The sequence below is a fragment of the Ornithorhynchus anatinus genome, chromosome X1, assembly GCF_004115215.2.
Source record: "Ornithorhynchus anatinus isolate Pmale09 chromosome X1, mOrnAna1.pri.v4, whole genome shotgun sequence".
Classification (NCBI taxonomy): Eukaryota; Metazoa; Chordata; class Mammalia; order Monotremata; family Ornithorhynchidae; genus Ornithorhynchus; species Ornithorhynchus anatinus.
Genome location: NC_041749.1, coordinates 41,566,805 through 41,593,082, shown reverse-complemented (window position 1 = coordinate 41,593,082; position 26,278 = coordinate 41,566,805).

Here is a 26,278-nt window from a genome sequence, read left to right as displayed (position 1 = left end):
GTTCTCCATTTACACTCACTCCCTCCGTGAACTCATTCGCTCTCACGGCTTTGACTACCATCTCTACGCAGATGACACGCAGATCTACATCTCCGCCCCTGTCCTCTCCCCCTCCCTTCAGGCTCGCATCTCCTCCTGCCTCCGGGACGTCTCCACCTGGATGTCGGCCCGCCACCTAAAACTCAACATGAGCAAGACTGAGCTCCTCATCTTCCCTCCCAAGCCCGGTCCTCTCCCAGACTTCCCTATCACCGTGGATGGCACGACCATCCTTCCCGTCTCTCAGGCCCGCAATCTCGGTGTCATCCTTGACTCGTCTCTCTCGTTCACCCCACACATCCTATCTGTTACCGAGACCTGCCGGTTTCACCTTTACAATATCGCCAAGATCCACCCTTTCCTCTCCACCCAAACGGCTACCTTACTGCTACGGGCTCTCATTATATCCCGGCTAGACTACTGTGTCAGCCTTCTCTCTGATCTCCCTTCCTCCACTCTCGCCCCGCTCCAGTCTATTCTTCACTCCGCTGCCCGGCTCATCTTCCTGCAGAAACGATCTGGGCATGTCATTCCCCTTCTTAAACACCTCCAGTGGTTGCCTATCAACCTCCGCTCTGAACAAAAACTCCTCACTCTAGGCTTCAAGGCTCTACATCACCTTGCCCCATCCTACCTCTCCTCCCTTCTCTCTTTCTACTGCCTACCCCGCACGCTCCACTCCTCTGCCGCCCACCTCCTCACCCTCCTTCGGTCTCACCTATCCCACCGTCGACCCCTGGGCCACGTTCTCCCGCGGTCCTGGAACGCCCTCCCTCCTCACCTCCGCCAAACTAATTCTCTTCCACACTTCAAAACCCTACTTAAAACTCACCTCCTCCAAGAGGCCTTCCCAGACTGAGCTCCCCTTCTCCCTCTACTCCCTCTACCACCCCCCCCTTCACCTTTCCACAGCTTAACCCTCTTTTCCCCCCATTTCCCTCTGCTCCTCCCCCTCTCCCTTCCCATCCCCTCAGCACTGTACTCGTCTGCTCAACTGTATATATTTTCATTACCCTATTTATTTTGTTAATTTTGTTAATGAAATGTACATCACCTTGATTCTATTTAGTTGCCATTGTTTTTACGAGATATTCTTCCTCTTAACTTTATTTATTGCCATTGTTCTTGTCTGTCCGTCTCCCCCGATTAGATTGTAAGCCCGTCAAATGGCAGGGACTGTCTCTATCTGTTGCCGACTTGTTCATTCCAAGTGCTTAGTACAGTGCTCTGCACATAGTAAGCGCTCAATAAATACTATTGAATGAATGAATGAATGAATGAACTAACTCCTAACAATGATATCCCTCATTTCATTGGAATTTGGGAAGAAGAGGTTTTCTGGAGCCAATTCAGCTCTTCTCAAATGTCCTCAAAATGAAGCAAGATAGGTCCAACACAAGTAGAAAGTGGCTAATTTGCTCTCATCTGCCAGGGATCTCTCCCCTCAAAACAGTTGTATGCTATTTCAGCAGGTCATCTTTCTCCCACTGAAACGTGGTGGAATTTGCATAGCCATGTTGGAAAGCTGTTTCTGGCAATCAAATAAAGCTCCCATTGTCAAAGGCTGCATTTTGGTCCTTTAAAGTAAGAAGACGCTTATTGCAGCAGATGCCTGGAGTTTAGGTCAGATAGGAGGCTCCATAATACTAGCTGCATAAAACCCAAGAGCTGAACATAGCAGGCTTCCTAGATGGGAGGACTAGGTCTCCTCCTGAGAGTCCAATTTTCATTTGGCAGATGACTTGGATATCATTTTGAATATAAGGACTATTGAACTTGGGCTCATTCAAAACTTTTATTGAACTACACTATTAGATGAAGAGAAAACTGGGGACTCTGTGCCAAGAAATGACCCTTTGGTCAAAAGAAAAAAGGCCATGGCTATAAGTGTCTAAAAGTAGCTAAAAGTGGCTACAGTATTATCTAGGTCACACTTCTTTAAGATTAGGTTCATAAGCAAAGTTCTAACCAGGCAGATGTCAATCATGTAGGTATAGCAGGAGCAGGAACAAGGATGTAGTGGTTAGTATCATCAGTATATTGGGATTAAGTAACCAGATGAATAACTGAATATGCACATACATTAATGCTGAAGGTGGATGGCAAGAGCATGGACTTGGGAGTCAGAGGATGTGGACTGTAATCTTGGCTCCACCTCGTTTGCCACTTGTTTTCTATGTGACCTTGGGCAAATCACTTAACTTTTGTGCTGTTCTCATCTGTAAAATGGGGATTGTGAGCCCCATGTGGAACAGGGACTGTGTCCAACCTGATTACCTTGTTTCTACCCCAGCTTTTAGAACAGGGCTTGGCATGAAATAAGCACTTAATAAATATCATTGCTATTATTATTATTGTTATCCACTGGGCCATGCAAGATATTTTATCTGAGCTTCAACAAAGATTCTTTGCTGACTAAAAACCTAAGCACGCTGGCCTAGAAGCAGAATGACCTAATGGAACGAGCACAGGTCTGGGAGGCAGAGGACCTGGGTTTGAATCCCACTTCTGCCACATCTGCTGCGTGACCTTGGGTGAGTCACTTAACTTCTCTGTGCCTCCATCCCTCATCTATGAAATAGGGATTAAGACTGTGAGCTCTATGTGGGCAGGGACTGTGTCCAACCTGACTACTTTGTATCTACCTCAGTGCTTAGAATAGTGCTTGGCACAGAGTAAGCACTTAACAAATACCATTAAAAATAATAATAATAATAATTATCTATTATTACAGTTTGGCTAGAAAGCAATAGGGGAAATGTTTCAGGCAAATGACAGCATCTTCTGGAAACCTAATTATCATTAATATTTCCTTAGCACTCATTAACATTTCCAATAGAATAACCAATTGCAAGTTTGAAAGGGACAACAAGTCCTCTAAAGGGAGTAAGATCCAAATCTAGGCACTGGGTTGGGAGTGAGCAGAGTACGTCATTGTTGTGTTTTGGTTTAAACATCCTTTTCTTTGTCTTATCTTAACTCTTTATCTTCCACCCAAACACCTTCCTCCGGGTGGCTTTCCCATCTCTGTAGATGGCACCACCATCCTGCCTGTCTCACAGTAACCTCGGAGTTATCCTCAGTTCATCTTATTCGACACACATAATCATTCAACCCACATAATCATTCTGTCACCAAACCCTGCTGGTTCAACCTTCACAACCATCAAAATCAGCCCTTTCTTCCCCATCCACACTGCTATCATGTTAATAATCCAAGCACTTACCCTAACTGCCTTGATTACTGCATCAGCCTCCTTGCTGAACTCCTTGCCTCCTGTTTCTCCTCACTCCAGTCTGTACTTCACCCTGCTTTACAGATCACTTTTCAATAAGAATGTTCAAGTCCATGTTTCCCCTTCCTCCAGAACCTCCAGTGGTTGCCCATCCATCCCCACATAATTCAGAAACTCCTTACCATTAGCTTTAAAACACTCAATCACCATGTCCCCTTCTACTTTACCTCCCTGATTTCCTATTACAACCCAGCCCGCACACTTTGTTCCTCTAATGCCAACCTACTTACTGTACCTCGAGCTCCTCTATCTCACTGCCTACTTCTTTCCCACCTCCTGCCTCGGGCCTGGAATGCCCTCCCTCTTCATATCTGACAGACTACCACTCACCCCACCTTCAGTCTTAATAAAAGCACATCTCCTCCAAGAAGCTTTCCCTGTCTAAGCTCTCATTCATTCATTCAATAGTATTTAGTGAGCGCTTACTATGTGCAGGGCACTGTACTAAGTGCTTGGAATGTACAAATTGGCAACAGATAGAGACAGTCCCTGCCCATTGTCGGGCTTACAGTCTAATCGGGAGAGACAGACAAACAAAAACAATAGCAATAGAATCTGTGTCACTCTTGCAATTGATTTTGTACCTTTTATTTTCCCCTCCCTCAGCCCCTCAGCTCTTTTTTTTGGTATTTGTTAAGTGCTAGCTATGTATCAGACACTGTAATATGGTCTGGGGTAGATACAGGATAATCAGGTTAGACACAGTCCATGTCACATATGAGGATCACATTCTTAATCTCCATTATGTACATATCCTTAATTTATTTATATTAATATCTGTCTCCTCCTCTAGATTGTGAGCTCTCTGTGGGCAGGGAACGTCTTTAACTCTATTGAACTGTACTCTCCCAAGCTCTTACTAATGTGTCCTACATGCAATAAGCATTCCATAAATAGACTGATTCTTTTACTTCCATATCCCACCACTGGCTTTGCACAGGATATGGAGGACACTCTTCGGGAGGTGCAGGCCCCAGCTCTTAGCCTTATAGCTAGCAAGGAGTTGAGCCTTTATATTTTTACCAGACTCTTAGCTGGTCTTACAGAGGGAGATTTGAGGTATGGACTTGGATAAAAAAGGGCCAAGAAGCCTTCTTTAGAGTCAGACTGAAACACAGGCAGCTCTCCTATAAGAAGTACACTGCTCATCCCAGATGGGAAGGGAATGGAACAGGAGTCCCTAAAAATGATCTAACTCACCCAAACTAAAAAACCTCACCAGTATTCCATGATTAGGAAACTGTACATCTGTGGTACAGAGAAATAGAAAAAATACAATAAGAAAATAATTAGTCTGTCATGGACTATCATCTAAAAGTGAAAACAGCATCCTAAAAGAACTGCTTAGTTCACAATTGGCCGGGTATGGCAGTAGACTACTGGTTGAAGAATGTAAATAGCATGGTCTAGTGATTAGAGCACGGGCCTGGGAGTCAGAAAGACCTGGGTTCTAATCCTGGCTCCACCACTTGTCTGGTGTATGACTTTAGGCATGTCACAACTTCTCTGTGCCTCAGTTACCTCACCTGTAAAATGGAGATGAAGAGGTGTACATCCCCTTGACTCTATTTATTTTGATAATGTTGTCTTGTTTTTGTTTTGTTCTATTTTGCTCTACTGTCCATCTTCCCCATTTAGACTGTGAGCCCATCATTGGGCAGGGAATGTCTCTATCTGTTGCCGAATTGTACATTCCAACCGCTTAGTACAGTGCTCTGCATATAGTAAGTGCTCAATATATACTATTGAATGAATGAATGACTATGAGTCCCATGAGGGACAGGGACTGTGTCCAACCTGATTAGCTTGTATCCACTCTTCACTTAGAACAGTGCTTGAAACATAGTTAGGTGCTTAACAAATACCATCATCATCATTATTAATAAGAATCAATCAGTGGTATTCATTGAGCATTTACTTTGTGAAGAGCACTGTACTAAATACTTGGGAGAGTGCAATACTACAGAGCTGGTACTCACATTCCCTGCTCACAGAGCTAGATAGGTGGTGGGTATATTTTCTTTAGAAGTTTTTACACGTGTGCAGCATTGAACATGGTAGAATACCAGAATGCTGGTTTCCCTTAATGCAGAAGAAGTGGATGTGTTTCATTGGTTTTTGAATCATCTTCCCCACTTTCTTCCCCCTAATCCCTCCACCTCTCATTTCCCAAAGAAACAATTGTGAAGGATCACCTCTTTCCCATTTTATTCTTAGACATGGAGTCCTTTGAGGACCAGGGGTCCTGTCTAACTCTTTCCCAGTGCTTAGTACAATGCTATGTACACAGTAAGCACTTAATAAATACTACTAGTGTTGATATTAAGATTATTGGCTCACCCAGGGATTTGCAGGAAAGCAATTATCATGCTGTAGCAGAAATGCTTGTATTTTTTAGCTCTAGCAAAAATGCTTTGCTGGGGTGAGAGTCTAAGGCAAGGATCTGAGATTCCTCATTGTGGCCAGGTGACGAGTCTACCAACTCTGTTATATTGTACCCTCAAATGCGCTTAGTACAGTGCTCTGCACAAAATAAGTGCTCAATAAATACTATTGATTGATTGATTACAAATATTTTTCAACCTTTCCCGGAGGCAGGGAAAGGCTCAGATGACAAATCCCATTGACTAGAGAGTTTGTCCACTTGTGTAAGTCGCCGTCTGCTGGTTCAAGTAGGTACTGGGGGATTACTACTTGGGGCCAAGTCAACGCTGGGGCTTCCCCGTGATGTTGGGAGGGGAAGAGTTGGGTGTCAGTGGGGTTATAACATGTGATTCCACGTGTTGAGAGGAGAGAGTCCTGCCTTCCTGGAATTCCCTACCTCTGCCAACACGTGACATTGTCATTAGCCCTTTGGGATCCTCAGAACGTCTCTCTGTGCACACATGGGGATTTCTGCCAGGTCTCATCAGCCCACCAGGGAAGTCCAGAAGCACCCAGGCTGATCCCAGTAACAAGCCAAATGGTCTCTGGAGAGCCCTGCACACTCCTTTATCTCTTGAAAGCAGGAGGCCCAATCCAATTCTATTATACTGGACTCTCCCAACCGCTAGTACAGGGCACACAGTAAGTGCTCAGTAATTATGATTGACTTACTGACCAACTAATACTAGTCGTAGCAGCAGCAGTTGTAGTAGTAGAATACTGGTAGAAGTAGCAGTGGTATCAGTAAGAATAATAATAATAATAATTGTGGTATTTGTTAATAATAATTAATAATTATGGTATTTAAGCACTTACTATGTGCCAAGCACTGTTCGAAGCACTGGGGTAGATACAAGGTGATCAGGTTGTCCCACATGGGGCTCACAGTCTTAATCCCCATTTTCCAGGTGAGGTACCCAAGGCACAGAGAGGTTGAAAAATGGAAGCGCAAGGGCACACAGCAGACAAGTTGGTAGAGCCGGGGTTAGAACCCACGTCCTCTGACTTCCAAGCCCGGGCTCTTTCCACTGAGCCATGCCGCTTCTCTAAGCAATACTTTGTGCCAGGCACTGTTCTAAGGGCTGGAGTCAAGGCAAGCAAATCGGGTTGAACACAGTTCCGGTCCCACAGAGAGCTCACAGTCTCAATCCCCATTTTACAGATGAGATGACTGAGGCCCAGACAAGTAAAGCGACTTGTCCAAGGTCACAAAGCAGACAAATGGCAGAGCCGGGATTAGAACCCATTACTTTTCACCTTCCAAGCCCCTGCCCTATCCACTATTTTTAGCAGAAGTAACAGTAGCAGAGGCAGGTCATAGTAGCAGTGGTAGAAGTAACACTAGCATCATAGAAGTAGCAGGAGTAGTAGTGGCAGCAGTAGCATTTAGAACAGTACTTGGCACATAGGAAGTGCTTAACAAATACCATCATTATTATTATTGTTCTTAGTAGTAGTAATAATATTCATTGCCCATCCTGAGTGTGATGCCCTGTACTCCAATTCACTTCACCTTTCTGTACTTCAGTTTCTTCAAAAAGGAAATGAGAGTGTAGACTCATGTTAAGCAGGGACCGTACCCACTATTTCTGCTGTACTGTATTCTCCCAAGCGCTTAGTATAGTGCTCTGCATAAAGGAAGTGCTTCAATAAATGCCAATGGTTGATTGATTATAATGCTATGCACACAGTAAGTGCTCAATCCATGCCATTGGTTGACTGACTGAATGAAGCAATGCTGAGATATTACCATAATTACTATTATGCCTCAGGATGGGGCGATACAGCACAGGATGTGTCAGTCAGCGAGTCTGAGGACTTGTCCAATTCAGATCCCGAGTCTCATGTTCTGTTCAACAAGTCAGTCTGCTTTCTTTCCATACACTCTAAGGAGCGTGAACTCTCCCTACTTAACCCTTTCTGGCCCTAGGCAGAAAACTACACCCTGAAACAGCCCTGACCCTGCCCTGCCACCCCTGCTCCCTCCCTCTCCTCAGGACAACCATCCTGCCAAGATCTCAGAACATCTGGTTGGAGGGGAAGCAAGTTAAGTGATTCTCAGAGGAGACCTCCCAGCACAACTCAGTCAGAGATGAAAGGGATGGCAGACTACATACAGTGGGTGCTCAATCAATATTAGTGAGTCTCAAGGCTCAGAGGAAAAAACTATTTGAATTTATTGAAATGTCTGTCTTCCTGTCTAGGCTGTAAACTCCTTGTGGGCAGGGGTCTTGTCTATCAACTCTGTTAAATTATACTGTCCCACACGCTTAGTAAGGTGTTCTATACACAATAAGTACTTGATAAGTACCACTGATGATTCACTGATACAGAAATTTCTCTATTACCCAAGGCAGTAATGGCTGAGTTTAAAGAAACAGGATCAGAACACTCCATGTTTTTGTTTGCTTTATGGTATTTGTTGAGCACTTACCATGTATCAAGCACTGGTCTAAGCACTGTGGTAGATACACATTAATTATGCTGGACATAGTCTCTGTTCCACACAGTGCTCACAGTCTAAGTAAAAGAAAGAATAGGTATTTAATCCCCATTTTATAGTAGAGGAAACTGTGGCACAGAGAAGTAAAGTGACTTGCTTAAGGTCACACAGCAGGAAAGTTGCAGAGCTAGGATTAGAACCCAGGTCCTCTGTCCTGGACTCGAGTTTAGTGCCCTAAACATCTAGTGCCATGAAACATTGTTTGCATTCTTGCTTCACTCTGTTTTTAAAACATTTCTTCTGTCTACTTTACCTCATTTCTTCTCACCTTCAAGAAGTTTATTTTCCTCATAAATCCTGCCTGGTAAATGTGTGCTATAACAAGCAGTGCCTCGATGTTGGTGGTCTGACTTTTTGGGCAAGAATTGTATTTACCAATTCCACTGTATTGTACTTTCCTAAGTGCTTAGAACAGTGCTCTGCAAGCAGTAAGTGCTTAATCAATTCCTTTGACTTACACTCAACTATTGCTTGTATCTGTAATATACCCCCTTGTAGACCGTAAGCTCCTTTTATGCAGGGATGACATCCACCAACTTAACTGCACTGTACTTTCCCAAGAGCTTAGTACAGTGCTCTGCACGCAATAATTACTCAATAAATACCACTGACTAACTCATCTATTTCCTGTATCCATAATATATCCCCTTGTATACTGTAAACTCCTTGTGGGATCTTATCTACCTCTAGGCATTACTCTCCCTCCCACTCCAGACTGCAAGCTCCTTGTGGGCAGAGAACATATCGTACCAATTCTGATGTATCATACTCTCCCAAGTGCTCTGCACACAGTAAATGCTCAATAAATTTCAGTGACTGGTTGATTGATTGAGATGGATGTGGAGTCAACTGTAGATCCAGGTGTAGGCACTACAGTCACCCTACAGACCTTTAGTTTCATCTGAACTTGGATACCATATCTGTGCCCTGATCTGCCTGAGAATCCTAATGGACACAATTGCTTTCCTGGTTCTGAAATTGAATGCTACAGTAGTTAGGTTCTTCCTGGCTATTTTCCCACTGTTGTTTCAGATGTGCTGGGAGTTGCTTTTAAGCAAATTCCCTGGTTAGCTTGTTTTTGTGCCTTAGAGTTCCAAGGGAATTTGCCCATTTAGAAATTAAAATAATAAATTCAGCAACTAAATCACGGTCCTCGAGAACTTGGCTCCTAAGTACATTCTGGCCTAGTGACGAATGTATCGGTGATATTTACCGAGCATGTACTGTGTGCAGAGCACTGCACTTAGTATTTGGGAGAGTACAATGCAACAGATTTGATAGACACATTCTCTGCCCACAACGAGCTGGAAAAGGTGTTGGGTTAGAACGCCCAGTGGGGATCAAGCCTTTCAGGTGAGGTTTTAAAGCCAAAGTTTGTTCTTTGGTCAATGTGAACTCCACATATCCCAGCAAGTTCATTACAAAGACATGAAATCACTTTCCTCTAGTACCCCAAATTTCAAACCAAAGCAGAGGGCCTCAGTAGGGTCGAGGAATGGAGTCTTGAGAACAAAAGAGGAGAACTGAGAATCTGCAGGAAGCTGTTCATTAGTTTCTGTTGGTGGGTAGGTCACTCTTTTCTCTCTGATTGTCTATGGTTTTGAACACCTTCAGGGAACAGGAAAAGTTGAAGAATGAGCACCCAAGATCACCACTAGAGGCCTTTCATTTTAGATGGGATTACTAGGCATTTTCACTGGGAAAAGAAGGCAGGATGGCCCTATTACCAGAAGCCATGTTGGGGGTCTCTGTCGGTCTCTGAGCCTTTTGTGTCCTGTTGGTGTTCAGATCAAGTTGTCCTAGAGTCTCTGTTCGAGGAAAGCATCACATTTTTTCCCTCACCACCACCAGCCTCTTTTAAGCCTTGCTAATGCCAGGTTCGATTTAAATTGAAAAGTCTTGGCAAATTGGAAAAGTCTTGGGGCCTTGGAATCACTGGGAATGAGGCTGCTGTCTCTGAAGTGCCCTAATTCAGGAACCAAACTCATAATTTGTAACCGTTACAGGTAAGACATGAAGTTTTAGTTTTTACCTGATTTAACTGAGTTTCTGTCCCATGAATCCTTTCTGTAAAAATGACAACTCCACAAAAACTAAAAAACTGAATTTCATTATGTCTTGCTTAACATTTTCACCGTTGAAATGGATTACCAATCCATTCTAATTCTGCCAGGTGGATGGAAGTTGATTTTAATGCCTTGTCATTGTCTCCGCTTGGGTCAATAGAACTGATATATTGCAAATGAGATATCAAAAACTTTTGACCCTGTTTCACAGCCTCACTTGTGCTTTTTCTAGTCCATTTCCCTCTCCATCCTTTAAAAATTTCTCAGGAAATTGGGACCCAAGAACAGTTTTGACTCATCTCTTGGCTTCTTCTGTCAGTATTCAGGCTCAACCTAAAAAGTTTACTTCTACCTTACCGGTTGTTCTGGCTAAAATGTTGGTAGGGAGTTGATGGGGGATGCTCATCTGACAGCATGAGCCTATTTGTAAGTGGAACACTGTGGTTTGGGAGACAATGGCTTCTGTGTCCATGCTCAGGGCATCGGAATGGATGAGTGCTACAACACACATTTTCTTTAAAAGTTTTGCAAGAACATAACTCCCACTTTCTAGGAGAACTGGATATAGTTGGATGTTGCCCAATTTTGGATTAACACTGGGGTTCCACACCCTAAATTAAGCAAGGTTGCCTGACCTTGCGATAAATGCCAAAAGCAAGCAGGATGTGAAGAGTTCTCTTCTACAAATGCCCCACTTACAGATTCCAGAAAAGACTGAAATTTTTTTTATCATATTTGTTAAGTGGTTACTATGTATCAAGAACTGTGCTAAGCGCTGGGGTAGATACAAGTTTTATCAGGTTGGAAACAGTCCCTGTCTGACATGGGGCTCACAAGCCAAATTGGAGGGAAGGGAAATTAATCCCTATTTTTCAGATGAAGTAACTGAGGCCTAGAGTGGTTAAACTGATTTGCCCAAGGTCAAAAGGTAGGCAAGTGGCAAGACAGGGATTCAAACCCAGGTCCTCGGACTTTCAGGCCTGTGGTCTTTACAATAGGCTTCACTTTTTCCAACAAATGCTGAATGAAGCAAATGAAGCAACTTACCGTGCAGATTAAGTATATAAAATAAGAGCCACTGTAAAACCTGAAATTTTTGAAATTTAAACCCAACTTTAATAATAATAATGAAGTGTCAACTACAGCAATTAAACCTGAATTACATTTTTTGAACCAGAAAAATTCATACCTTATCATGCATGGCCTAGTGGAAAGAGCATTGCTCTGGAAGACAAGAGACCTGATCTCTAATCCCAGATCAACCAGTTGCCTTCTGTGTAACCCTGGGTAAGTCACTTAACTTCTCTGTGCCTCAGTTTCCTTTTCTGTACAAAATAAGAAGACACTTCTTCTCCTTCTCCTATAGGCTATGAGCAGGTACCTTGTTCACTCTGTCTATATTGTAGGAACCCCCGTACTTGGTAGATTGCTTGACACAGTCAACATTTAATAAATATGAAAAATTTTATAGGCCTGGCTACTCCATCACTCCAAGGTGATGGAATGCTTTAAAGCCAATGGTAAAGGGTTTCTGTTTGATACTGTGGGGGATAGGCAACCACTGGAGATCTTTGAGGGGATGGGTTGACATGTCCTGAATGTTTTTGTAGAAAGATTATCCGGGCAGCGGAATAAAGTATGGACTGGAGTGGGAAGAGACAGGAGGTTGGGTGGTCAGCAAGGAAGCTGATTCAATGATCTAGTCTAGTTTCTAGACTGCTAGCCCAGTATGGGCAGGGTTTTTCTCTCTTTATTGCTGAATTGTACTTTCTAAGTGCTCAGTACAGTACTCTGCACACAGTAAGCATTCAATAAATACAATTGAATTAATGAATGAATCTAGGCAGGATAAGATGAGTGATTGCATTAATGTGGTAGCAGTTTGGATGGAGAGGAAAGGGCAGATTTTAGTGATGTGAAGGTGGGACAGACAGGATTTGGTGATAGATTGAATATGTGGGTTGAATGAGAGAGAGGAGCTAAGGATAGCGCCAACGTTACGGGTTTGTGAGATGGGAAGGATGGTCGTGCTGCATATAGTGATGAGAAAGTCAGGGAGGGGACAGTGTTTGGCTGGGAAGATAAGGATCTCTGTCTTGGACACGTTAAGTTTGAGGTGACAGGAGGACGTACAAGTAGAGATGTCTTGAAGGCAGGAGGAGATGCAAGCCTGGAGAGAGGGAGAGACATCAGGGAGGACATGCAGATTTGGGTATCATCTGCATAGAGATGGTAGTTGAAGCCATGGGAGCGAATGAGTTCTCCAAAGGAGAGAGTGTAGATAGAGAATAGAAGGGGTCCCAGAACTGAACCTTGAGGGATCCCCACAATTAGAGGGTGGGAGACAGAGGAAGAGCCTGCAAAGGAGACCAGAGAGAGAACAGAGAGATAAGACGAGAACCAGGAGAGAACAGAGTTAGTGAAGCCAAGATTGGATAATGCCTCCAGGAGGAGGGGGTAGTCCACAGTGTCAACAGCAGCTGAGTGGTCGAGGAGGATTAGGATGGAGTAGAGGTCATTGTATTTGGCAAGAAGGAGGTCATTAGAGACAGTTGAGAGGGAGGTTTCTGTGGAGTGAAGAAGCTGCATTCCTTTATGTCATCTCAGACTAACCAGAATACTAATACATTCCAAACCTCCAGCACCCTGTCCTGATAGCATCTGTCTTTTTTCCTCTAGTGACTCTAATGTTAACAAATTATGTCACTGGGAGATTTCACTCAAAACTGGGTGAGTGTCCATGAAAGAGAATGGATTGCTAAGTGGTGTTCAGAGAAGTCAACATTATCTGCCAGTATTCTCCGCTACTGACGTCTCTTTTTCCGCTTATGATTGCAGCCCCTTCAACCTTAATCTTTTAAACAGAATAATGGATGAAATCGTACTTAGCACCTGCAGGTTTCAAACCCACCCATGTCAGCACCCGCCCACATGTATAAGATGCTACAATACACATTAACTGACAACATAATGTCTTCTCCTCAGACAAGTCTCTTCACTACTCTGGGCCTCAGTTACCTCATCTGTAAAATGGGGATTAAGATTGTGAGCCCCGTGTGGGACAGGGACTGTGTCCAACTCAATTTGCTTGTATTAGTAAAGTGTTTAGTAAAGTGCCTGGTGCATAGTAAGTACTTAATAAAATACCACCATCATTATTATCATTATGCACGTATACAACCATTTCTTCCACCACTGCATTGCATTTCATCCGGAGAGGTAAGTAGAATGACCTAGTGGAAAGAGAATGGGCCTGGGAGTCAGAGGGCCTGGATTCTAATCCCAGTTCCACTGCTTATCTGCTTAGGCAAGGCACTTCTCTGTGGCTCAGTTTCTCATCTGCTACAACAGGGATTCGATACCCATCCTCTCATTTACTTAGACTGTGAGCCCCATGTGGAACCCAATTATCTTGTATCTATCCCAGTGCTTAGTACAGTGCTTGGCACATAGTAAGCACTGAACAAATGCCACAAGTATTATTATAAAGATGCATTGTAGGAAGAACACTCCTTCATTTTCTGGCAGTGTTGTAGCCAAACCATGAGTGCAAACAGAAGTTATAAAAGGGCTTATTGTATTTTCATTTAGGTAGAACAAGGAGTTTATAAAGGGGAAAGGAGTTTGCATTTTCAGAATTATATAGCATTAAACTAGGAGCATCATCAAATTTCCCTAATACAAATGTATTTGAATAAAAGACTTGTAAAGGGCCTAGAAACATTGAAATAGAGAAGCTGCATGGACTAATGGATAGAGCACAGGTTTGGGAGTCAGAAGGACCTGGGTTCTTAATCCCGGCTCTACCACTTGTCTGCTGTGTGACCTTGGTTAGGTCACTTCACTTCTCTGTGCCTCAGTAACCTCATCTGAAAAATGGATATTAAGGCTGTGAGCCTCATGTGGGACAGGGACTGTATTTAACCTGGTAAGTTTGTATCTATCCTAGTGCTTAGTACAGTTCCTGGCACATAGCGCTTAAGAAATATCTTTAAAAAAATGCATTATGGGAAGACAGTCTGGCCTGAGTTTGGTCTAAATGATTTCAGTCAACCCTTCTATTGAGATTTGGCTCATAAAGTAGATTTTCAAGCTACCCCAGTGGTTCCTTTCATTCACTCATTCATTCACTCATTCAATAGTACTTATTCAATGCTTACTGGGTGCAGAGCACTGTACTAAGCACTTGGGAGAGTATAATACAAGAATAAAGAGACACATTCCCTGCCTACAACATGGGGCTGTGATTTCTATTGTGTTCATTTTTCATTTGTGCTGGCAATTTATATTCAGGAATCTATAAACAGGTATACCCAGTTGAGTCATAACATTTCTTTTCACTCTGCATTTTGGCTAGAACACTGATAAGGCATAAGGGCATGTCCATCCAATATTTGGATATAGGATTCAAGTTCCAAGCGCTTAGTACAGTGCTCTGCACACAGAAGTGCTCAATAAATGTGGCTGAATGAATGAATGAAGTTGAGAAGTATTGTGATCCATTGGATAGAGCATGGGCCTGAAAGTCAGAGTTCTAATCCTGGCTCTGCCATTTATGTGCGGTGTCAACTTGGCAAGTCACTTAACTTCTCTGTGCCTCAGTTTCCTCAACTGTAAAATGGGGATTAAGACTGTGAGACCTATATTGGACAGGGACTGTGTCCAATCTTATCAACTATCTACCCCAGTGCTTAGTACAGTGCCTGGCACATAATATCATAAAAAAGTGTGATGAAAGTGGATAGAGCACAGGCCTGGGAGTCAGGAGGTTATGGGTTCTAATCCTGGTTCCATCACTTGTCTGCTGTGTGAGCTTGGGTAAGTAACTTTACTTCTCTGTGCCTCAATTACCTCATCTGTAAAATGGGGATTGATACTGTGAACCCCAAGTGGGTCAGGGTCTGTGTCCAAAGCGATTTGTTTGTATCTACCCCAGCATTTAGTACAGTGCCTGGCACATAGAAAGTACTTAACAGATACCATAATTATTATTATGATTATTGTGAGTAGAAGTGTGGTGTCAAATGTGACTGTGCAAATTTTCCTTAATAGGAGAATTTGTGAGAACACAATTACCATTAGGAGAACTGGTTGTCTGTTTCAGCGAGGCTTAGTGGAAAGAGCCTGGGCTTGGAAGTAAGAGGTCATGGGTTCTAATCCCTGCTCTGCCACTTGTCTGCTGTGACCTTGGGCAAGTCACTTAACTTCTCTATGCCTCAGTTCCCTCATCTATAAAATGGGGATTAAGACTGTGAGCCCCATATGGGGCAACCTGATTACCTTGTATCTACCCCAGTGCTTTGAACAGTGCTTGGCACAAAGTAAGTGCTTAACAAATACCACCATTATTATTATTTCAACTTTGAGGAGAAACTGTTCCTATATCATTATGCTACAAATTCAGGGATGCTTCTAAAAGGAAGCACTGTCTGCTTTCATAGAATAGAGTCAGTTCTGTTATTTCTTGGTTGTTTTGTGTTCCTGAAGAATCTTGTGCTTATGGAAAACTTGTGTTAGAATATTAGTGCTATATACGGGTGCACAAAGGTCTCCTTCTGCTCTGAATCTTATTTGCTTCAATCTGTGGGTTGTGTTATGCCTACAGACAGTTCACCGTGGGAAGAATGTTCCCCGATTCTTCAATAGTATTCTCTCCAAATCACATAATGAGAACACATATTACAGCTGAACTGACTGTACTTGGAAAAAAAACTAGATGTAAAAGAAACTTTTTCCCAAATTCCCATTTATCCACATATTCAAAAGTATGCCTGGAATAATAATAAAAAAATCATTTTCTCCTTCCTTCTCTTCACCTCTGGTGTGCAATCTACAACAAAAGGCTTACATTTAATGAGAAAATTCCCAATTTCAGGATAAGAATTGATGAACTACTGCTTTTCTTCCATGTAACAAGCTAACGTATCACCTCACCCCCAACCCTTCTTGGTATTTATCAAGACTTGAGAAACAGCATGGGCTAGTGAAAAACAACACAGGTCTAGAAGCTAGAGGACCTGAGTTCTAATGCTGTTTCCATCCCTTGTCTGCTCTGTGACCTCGGGCAAGTCACATAACCTCTCTGTACCTGTAACCTCAACTGTTAAATGGGGATGAAGACTGTGAGCTCCGCATGAGGCATAGATTGTGTCCAACTCGTTTAGCGTTTATCTTCCTCAGCACTTAGTACAGTGCCTGGGACATATTAAGTACATAAGAAATACCATAAAAAGTGCTTTCTACGTGTCAATTACTGTTCTAAGCACTGGGGGAAAGCCCCTTGTTTCTACAGGGGAGAAGATATATTTATTTATTTATATTAATGTCTGTCTCACCCTTTAGGCTGTAAGCTCCTTGTGGGCAGGGAATGTGTCTGTTTATTGTTATTCTGTAACTCTCCCAAGTGCTTAATATGATTGAATGAATGAAAAAAGAAAAGGAGGCCATATTCCTGAGTGGAAAGAAAATGAGGCTGGGAGTTGGGACACCTGGGTTCTGATTCCAACTCTGCCACTGGTCTGCTGTATGACCTTGAACAAATCACTTAACATCTCTGCACACAGTAAGTGCTCAATAAATACGGTTGAATGAATCTCTAGGCCTTGGTTTCCTCATCTATAAAATACTCTCCCATGTGGAACAGGGACTCCGATTTAATTGTTTTTATCTGCCCTGGCACTTGGCATCTAGTAAGCACATAATAAAGACTGATAATGCTAATAATAATAGTAATAATCTTATTCCAATGGGCAGTCATATAGTCTTCACCCTGGAGGGAATGGAGGAAATCTTCAGAAATGTCACTGTGGGGAATCTGAATGTGCCCCCATTCCCTCTCTGGGGACATGGGAATAATTAGTAACTGAAAACTAACTGATGGAATTATTCTTTCTTGCTTCAGACTAGGAAGAACCTTACTTTATTGTAAAAATGCTCATCAGGAAACTGCAGGTAACTTAGGGACTCCTCCTGGAATGTGGAAAAACTTGGCAATTAACAAAGAATTAAGGAGAAATATTCCATCATATGCATCAGACCAGGAAGAAGACTTAGTTTATGGTAAACTGTGATTATCAGGTCCTACTTTTTGATGATTAACAGATGAAGGATATGAGCACATTTTAAGCTTTAAGAATAAGTCTGTGAGGTCATACTTCTGGAAAAGAATCCTATAGAATCAAGAGTGAGATCTCCAAGAAGAGAATGATGGTCTTGTTCCCTTCATCTAAGCCAGAACTGTGAGAACTTGTCAGTCTCCAAGGGTATTTCCATGTTGGGGAGATTTTAACTCTAGAATTTATCTAGCTTGTCTGATCTGGGGCTTGATTCAGTGAGCCTATCCAGATCTTGAAGATTTTTTCTTTCACTCTGTTGATATTTGAGCAGCAGCATGGCCTAGTGGAAAGAACACAGGCCCGGGAGTCAGGGGACCTGCATTCTAATTCTGATTCTACCACATGTCTGCTGGGTGTGCACTTGGGCAAATCACAACTTCCCTGGGCCTCTGTTTCCTCATCTGTAAAATGGGGATTCAATACCTGTTCTCCCCACTGTTTCCAGGGACTGTGACCAGACTGATTAACTTGTATCTACCTCAGCGTTTAGAAGAGTGCCTGACACATGTAAGCACTTATAATAATAATAATAATAGCAAGCACATAAATGCCATAACAATGATAATTAAAATTATAATTTGTCATTTGGGCCCCAGATGCTCTTCTAGCAATGATGGCAGAGCTCTCTTGCTAAGGAGGCAGGTGTATCATCCACATTAGACAGATTGGGGAGGTCAGAGATTAATGGCAATATGGCTGCAAATCCAATACCTGAACTATGTTACTCTGAGAAAGGCCCCGTCTCTGTGAATCGTCCTTCACCTGGTAGTCTTGTTTTCCTCAGTGCCACAATGGTTGAATCCAATGGTTGAGAAGCAGTGCTGCTCACTGGCTATGGCAGCCCCCAGACCTTTAGGCATTTGCCAGGGTAGTCATTATTTTCAGGACACCTGTTGAATTTATCCTCTATGCGAGATGCTCTAAGTAGTTCTTCAGTCAAAATCTCTAACAATAATATTAAGCAGTTTAGCCTAGTGGAAAGAGCACAGGCTTCTGATCCGAGGACCTTTTTTTAAATGGTATTTGTTAAGTGCTTACTATGTGCTAGGCACTGAACTAAGAGCTGGGATATTTTCAAGCTAATGTCCCATGTGGAGCTCACAGTCTTAATCCCTATTTTACAGATGAGGTAACCAAGGCAGAGAGAAGAGAAGTGACTTGCCCCAGGTCACATAGAAGACTTGTGGCAGAATAAAATTAGAACCCAGGTCCTCTGTCTCCCAGGTCCAGACTCTTTCTACTAGGTCATGCTATTCCTTTACTACCTGGGTTTATAATCCCAGGTCTGCCACTTGTCTGCTGTGTGATCTTGGGCAACTTTTCTGTGACTCAGTTTCCTCCTATAAAATAAGGAATAAATCCTACTTCCTTCTACTTAGACTGTATCTGTCAACTCTATTTCACTGCATGCTCCCAAGGGCTTAGTACAGTGCACTGAAAACAGTAAGTGCTCAATAAATATGATTGACTGATTAGATTGGGCCCCAGTGGAACAGGGACTGCATCAAACTCAACTGTCTTGAATCTACCCTAGGACTTAGTATAATGCTTTGTACATTCTCCATATACACTCATTGCTTTAGAGAACTCACTCACTCTCATGGCTTCAACTACCATCTCTATGCAGATGATACCCAAATCCACATTACCTCTCTTGATCTTTCTTCCTCTCTCCAGGCTCGCACCACCTTCCGCCTTGAAGACATCTCTACTTGGATGTCCTCCCGTCACCTCAAACTTTACACGTCCAAAACAGAGTTCCTTATAAGAATGATGGTATTTGTTAAGCATTTACTGTGTGCCAAGCACTGTTCTAAGCCCTGGGATAGATACAAGGTGATCAGGTTGTCCCATGTGGGACTCACAGTTTTAATCCTCACTTTACAGATGAGGTAAATGAAGCACAGAGAAGTTAAGTGGCTTGTCCAAGGTCACAGAGCAGACAAGTGGCAGATCCGGATTTAGAACCCAAGACCTCTGACTCCCAAGCCTGTGCTCTTTCCACTAAGTCACGTTGCTTATCTTCCCACTCAAACCCTGTCCTCTTCTGCACTTTCCCATCACTGTAGATGGCATCACAACTCTCCCATCTCACAAGCCCATAACCTTGGCGTCATCTTTGACTCCGCTCTTTCATTTAACCCGCATATCCAATCCATCACCAAATCTTGGTGTCACCTTCACAACATCGCTAAATTCCACTTTCCTCTCCATCCAAACTGCTACCGCATTAGTACAATCACTCATCCTATCCTGCCTAGGATAGGACCGATCCTTTCTGACCTCCCAACCTCCTGCCTCTCCCTATTCCAGTCCAAACTTCAATCTACTGCCAGGATTATCTTTCTACAGAAACATTCAGGACATGTCACCCCCAACCCTCCAACAGCCCTCAAAAATCTCCAGTGATTGCCTATCCACCTCCATATAAATCAAAACTCCTCAGCCAATGGTGAGCACTCCACCACCTTACCCCCTCCTATTTCGCCTTGCTTTTCTACTTCTACAGCCCAGCCTGCACACCTCACTCCTCTAGTGCTAACCTTTCCACCGTGCCTCGATATCACCTGTCTTGCCACTGACCTCTGGCCCACATCCTGCCTCTGTCCTGGAACATCCTCCCTCCTCAAATCCGAAAGACAATTTCTCTCCCCACCTTCAAAGCCTTACTGAAGGCATATCTCCTCCAAGAGGCCTTCCCAGACTAAGCCCCACTTTTTCCTCATCTCCCACTCCCTTCTGCAGCACCCTGACTTGCTCCCTTTGCTTTTCTCCCCTCCCCTCGCCCCACAGCACTTATGTATATATCTGTAATTTTATTTATTTATATTGATGTCTGTTTACTTGTTTGTCTCCCCCACCCCCACCCCCACCCCAGACTGTGAGCTCATTGTGGACAGGGATTGTCTCTCTTTATTGCTGTATTGTACTTTCCCAAGCACTTAGTACAGCTTTGGGCACACAGTAAGTGCTCAGTAAATATGATTGAATGAACATAGTAAGCGCTTAACTAATACCGTCATACTGACCTCAGCCGGCATTCCCCTACATTGGGAAATTGTTCAACATATGGAACAGTGAAGTAATGCTGCAAGATTTTAACGACACCACTGTCATCACTATCTTCAAGCAGAAAAGGGAAAGAAAATGAACCGTAGGAACCACTGAAATAGCTCTCTTCTTTCCATTGCCAGCAATCGAAAATCAGTGTGGCATAGTAGATACAGCAAGAGGCTGGGTGTCAGAAGGACTTGGGTTCTAATACCGGCTCTGCATGCGCCTGTTGTGTGACTTTTTGGGCAAGTCACTTTGATTTTCTGTGCCTCTGTGCCTTTGCTTGTATCCACCCCAGTACTTAGTACTGTGCCTGACATATAGTTAGCACTTAACAAATGCCATAATTGTTCATTCATTTAATAGTATTTATTAAGCGCTTACTATGTGCAGAGCTCTGTACTAAGCACTTGGAATATACAAATCGGTAACAGATAGAGACAGTCCCTGCCCTTTGACGGGCTTACAGTCTAATCGGGGGAGACAGACAAAAACAGTAGCAATAAATAGAATCAAGGGGTTGAACATCTACGGGAAGTGCCCAACAAATACCATAATGATGGTAATAATGACATTCAGAATATCCTGCCAACAGTTAATCGCTACCAAGATTCTACAAGAATTCTTCTCAACGGAATTACTGAAGAACATAATCAACCAGGCAGTACGCCTGAATCAAACGAAAATGAAGCTCTGCAGATATGATCTTTGCAATACGAAAGACAGTGGAAAAATGCACAGAATAACAAGACATCAATGCTGGCTTCATCAACCTGACAAAATGAATTGATACCATCAAATGACCAGGGCAATTTCCAAGTAAATGCCTCAGTTCTAAGACATTTAACAAGATCCTTAAGTTTATTCTATGACCGTTTATCTAGTTAAATGAAATGTAAAGGTGTCATATCTGATAGTTTCTGCATAAGTGTTAGAAGTAACAAACAATGGGTAGCTCAGTGGATGCTGCCATGCTTGAGAAAGCTATGTCAACGCGTCCTTGTTGTGGGGCGGGAATGTGTCTGTGACATTGTTGTGCTTTACTTCCCCAAACTGAGTACAGTGATCTGCACTAAGTGCTCAATAAATAGAACTGATCAACTGATATGGAAGTTGTAGTCAGGTTACACAGCTAATTCCAACAAAAAAAATATTCCTAACAAGACTACTAGTGTCTTTGAGGTAGTGGTTTGTGAATTTCTATATGAAGATGGCTGAGCTCATTTATCAGGGCAATCCCTAGTATTTATTGGGTATTTATGGTGCGTAGACCACTCTATTGAGCTTTTCTTAATGGTATTTGTTAAGCAGTTCCTATACTTCAAACACTGATCTAAGCTCTGGGAAAGATACAAGTAAATTAGGTTGGACACAGTTCCCACATGGTGCTCACAGTCTAAGGAGAAGGGAGAACAGGTATTAATCCCCACATTACAGTTTAGGAAACAGAGGCACAGAGACGTTAAGCCCAAGTTCACACAGCAGAAAAGTGGTGGATCCAGGATTAGAACTCTGATCCTTATGACTACCAGGCCTGTACTCTGTCCACTTAGCTACACTGCTTTGTAAGAGTACATCACATTTAAAAACCAAGATCCCTGACTTCAAGGATTTTACAGTCTAATGAGGAGTTTATAATCTACTAATGACAGATATCCACATTTATATAAGGCCTGAAAATAATTACAAATCACTAGGCAGATTCAGCACAGTTATAGATTGACAGGAAACTCACAGGAAAATAGGAGCTATATACCAGCCCACAGGCAATCAAGGTTTTTCACTGACTGAGCAGCACTTAATGCCAACTCACTAAACTTCTCTGTGCCTCAGTTTCATCATCTGCAAAATGGAGATTAAGACTGTGAGCCCCATGGGGGACAGGAACTGAGTCCAACTAGATTAGCTTGTATCTGCCCTAGTGCTTAGAGCAGTGCTGGACACATAGTAAAACACTTAAATACCAATATTATTACAATAATTATTATTATTACTCCTCCACTGACATTGGGGAATGGATCAGACCAGGCACCCTCAGATCCTACTCAGCAAGTCTTGCTGTCAGGAAAAAGTCTCAGAATCTTGATGAGCTTTCCAGGACAAATTAGCTGAGTCTTTTCCAGAATCCAGAGCTGCTGATGGTAGCGAATGTTACCGTAGAGTCTCTGTGAAGAGATCCTGATGCTATTTCTGGAGCTTCCCTTGTTTGCATATGATATGCAGCAAAGATCATTGTCTGCTGTGCGACACTAGGGACTGAAGCCATATTTTAATTCCAGGAGTGTTCATTCAATGATGTTGTTTGGCAACCGATTCAAGAATACTTTGCTTAGGATCTAGAGAAGCAGCATGGCCAAGTGGAACGATTCTGGGATATGGGTCAGAAGAACCTGGGTTCCAATCTCAGCTCACCACTTGTCTTCTATAGCAAAGGATACACAGACCTTGGGGAAATAATAATAATAATGTTGGTATTTGTTAAGCACTATGTGCCAAGCACTGTTCTAAGCACTGGGGTAGATACAAGGTAATCAGGTTGGCCCACGTAGGGCTCACAGTCTTCAGCCCCATTTTACAGATGAGGTAACTGAGGCACAGAGAAGTTAAGTGAGTTGCCCAGGGTCACACAGCTGACAAGCAGTAGAGTCAGGATTAGAACCCATGACCTCTGACTCCCAAGCCTGTGCTCTTGCCACTAAGCCACACTGCTTCTCTGAAATCACTTAACTCCTCAGTGCCTCAGATACCTCAACTGAAAAATGGAGATTAAGATTGGGAGTCCCATGTGGAACTAGAACTGTGTCCAACCTGATTAGCTTGTATCTATTCCAGTGTTTAGTGTACTACCTGGCACACAATAAGTGCTTACAATACCATAAAAAATACTTTAAAAACAAAAGGATCTTACAGGCAATAGAGAGTAATGATATATCTTGATAATTCAATTAATGGTATTTATTGGATTTGGATCTGTACCCTTTGGGCATTTGGCACACCCTCAGCCCCACTGCAGTTATGTACATATCTATACTTTTTTTTAGTTATATTAATGTCTGTTTCCCACTCTAGATTGTAACCTCATCGTGGGTAGGGAAGATGTCTACCAATTCTGTTGTAAATGAGCTCTCTTAACTCAGTGCTCAATCAGTCAATTGTATTTATTGAGCACTTACTATGTGCAGAACACTGTGCTAAGGGCTTGGGAGAGTACAATATAACAATAAACAGACACATTCCCTGCCCACAATGACCTTATAGTAAGCACTCAATAATCAGTGAAAACCATTTATTGGGTGCACAGCACTGTACTGTTCTGTACTATATTTGGGAGCATAAAATGGAACACTTAGAGATGATTCTGCCATGAGCCATCCTCCCTCGCTGCCCTGGCTTATACCAACCAGGACCTTCCTGGACCAGGAGTGCCTCAGTGACACTAAATAGGCTCAAAACCACACCTCCTATCACCAACGTTACTGTGGAAAGTTTTTTACTTAGTTCTTCCAACATGCAAGGGAGTGACACATTCACACACTCACTCACTCCACCAAGGGTCCAATACCAGTCTGCTGGTCAAGGGAACCCATTCTGCCAATGCTTCTTCTTTGCTTCCAAGTGCTGTTGCTGCTACTTCTGAGTACTGCTCTCAACATGCTTCTTACCACCCCCGCCCCTTCCCCAATACTAGTTCTCCAATTACCTGCTCACACTTCAAAGCAACTGCCTTTTATCAATGCCCCTTCCATGTTTGTAGATGTCAGGAGTATGCTTTTCCATTTTTCATGGCTCTGACTGCTGAGGTGAGTTCTCCAACAGTTGATAAAAGACTGTGAACTTGTTGTGGGCAGGGAACGTGTCTGTTTGTTGTTGTATTATACTCTCTCAAGTGCTCAGTACAGTGCTTTGCACACAGTAAGATGCTCAATAAATATGATTGAATGAATGAAGTACTGCCCCAACTGCCGTCATCCAGTCAGGGCTCCCGGGGTGCTGGGCATGGTCCTCCAGGGGCCCTCCAAGCTGGCTCACTGGGATCTCCCCCCAGCTTTTCTCTGCTTCACCAAGGAATCACCACCCTGACCTGCTCTGCACCACCCTGGCCTGTGGCAGAGAGAAGCAGCCATAGCCAGGTGTGGCCTCCTCACAACCTCGGGAAGGCTGGACTGTGATTGCTGCTGGATCACTCGCCATAGCCACCACTGAGATTGTGGACTCTAGGAAACTGAAATTCTGTTCCTCTAGCCATGGTGCCCGCCTTCATTTTTATCTTCATGTTGTCTTAATGTTTTGTTTCATCACTCCTTAAATGTCCGTCGCCAGTCCCCTCTCCCACTTTTTAGTTATAGGTTTTGAGCCTCCCCAAGGACCAGGGACCATGTTTAATTAATAATAATAATGATGGTATTTCTAAGCGCTTACTATGTGCCAAGCATTGTTCTCAGCTCTGGGGTAGATACAAGGTAATCAGGTTGTCTCCCATGGGGCTCACAGTCTTCATCTCTATTTTACAGATGAGGTAACTGAGGCATAGAGAAGTTAAGTGACTTGCCCAAATTCACACAGCTGATAAGTGCAGAGGCAGGATTAGAACCCACATCCTCTGACTCCCAGGCCCATGCTCCTTCCACTAAGCCATGCTGCTTTGCCACCTGTAATAATAATAGTGGTATTTGTTAAGTGTTACTGTGTGCCAGGCACTATGCTAAACGCTGGGGTGGATACGAGCAAATCAATTTAGACAGAGTCCCTCTCCCACGTGGGGTTCACAGTTTTAATCCCCATTTTATAGATGAGGTAACTGAGGCACAGAGAAGTGAAGTGGCTTGCCCATGGTCACACAGCAGACAAGTGGTGGAGCTGGGATTAGAATCCATGACCTTGTGACTCCCAGGCCCTTGCTGTATCCACCATGCCATGTCACTTCTATGTAGTCCAGTGCTCAGCACACAGTAAGTACTTAATAAATGCTATTACTACTATTACTACTAATACATGCCATGTCTTCACATATTGGGAGATTTTGCATGTTTTGTAGACCTCATCTTCAGTAGTAGAAGGTGTGTTGAGGAGAGTACTGAAATGTTCCTGCCAACCTTTTGGGATTCTCTCTCTGTGAGATCCATGTCACCTTCAATTCACTATTTTGAGCAGCCAAACTTTTATTTCTGATGATTTTACATCGAACCATTCTTGGTGCTGGCCCCAGATGTATTGTGTGCTACTTGGAATACAGCAGCATTGCATAGTGGATAGATCACGGGCCCAGGAGTCAGAACGTCATGGGATCTAATCCCGGCTCCACGGCTTGTCTGCTGGGTGACCATTGTCAAGTCACTTCACTTCTTGGGGCCTCAGTTACCTCATCTGTAAAATGGGGTAGAGACTGGGAGCCCCATATGTGACAGGGACTGTGTCCATCCTGACTTGCTTGTATCCACCCCAGGGCTTAGTACAGTGGCTGGCTCATGGTAAGCACTTAACAAATACAATAATAATAAGATAAGCCTGTTCACTGCATACGGTGGTATCGAGGTTCATTTTCTAATTTCAGCAGGGCTGCGATAACATTGCTGCAAAGTTGTTTTTGTGGGTGTTTTTATCTTCCAGGAATGCTAGATGTTTGGGTGATTTGCAGAGCAGTTTTTGGTGAAAATGATCTAAGGGTATTGTAAAGCTGGACCGTAACAGGTGATGTTCTGTCCAACATTTTGCTGAATACATGGCTGTGGTGATCTGTTTACATCAGGGATGCACCCAGGGCATTTTTCTCTGTTTGGCAGGA